The sequence below is a fragment of the Pygoscelis adeliae genome, unplaced genomic scaffold (genome assembly GCF_000699105.1).
Source record: "Pygoscelis adeliae isolate BGI_AS28 unplaced genomic scaffold, ASM69910v1 Scaffold34, whole genome shotgun sequence".
Taxonomy (NCBI): domain Eukaryota; kingdom Metazoa; phylum Chordata; class Aves; order Sphenisciformes; family Spheniscidae; genus Pygoscelis; species Pygoscelis adeliae.
Genome location: NW_008824658.1, coordinates 1,555,416 through 1,555,873, shown reverse-complemented (window position 1 = coordinate 1,555,873; position 458 = coordinate 1,555,416). Strand labels below are relative to the sequence as shown.

Sequence of the window (458 nt, the reverse complement as noted above, 5' to 3'; positions counted from 1 at the left end):
CGTCCTCTTCCCTCCAGCAGGGGGTGGTGCTGGGCGCAGAACACCGCCCCTCGTGGCGGGCTGCCTGTCCCTTTAAGAACGCCGGAGGTGGCCTGTCCGTCAGGGCCCGCCGCGCTCTCCCATTGGCCGCCGAGCTCTGTGCCGCACAGAGGGGGCCGCCCCGATCTATAACGGGGTTTACCAGCACCTTCTCAAGGGCGCTGCTGTGCGGCTCAACCATACTACGGCGTCAGGTCTGGCCCGCCCTTCGCGCCTGGTAGCGCGGGTAGCGTCGTCTTATTGGCTAAAGGGGAAATCCATCGGGTCTCGTTCCACCCCGATAGCGAGAGTGCTACTGCCCATTGGTTCTGCTAAGTGTCGGTCACTCTCACGGCCCCGCGGAGCCAGGCCGCATGGTTCGTAAAGCGAGCTGCCTCTCAGCTATGTGCCCGCCTCGTTTAGCACTGTGAGTCAACTAG

The 458-nt window shown here is 64.2% G+C and overlaps 1 protein-coding gene across 1 annotated transcript in view; it reads right to left on the bottom strand.

Moving 5' to 3' along the window:
* The window catches only part of ATOX1 (antioxidant 1 copper chaperone), a 9,170-nt gene that overhangs the window by 7,717 nt on the left and 995 nt on the right, over positions 1–458 (bottom strand). The window lies entirely within an intron of this gene.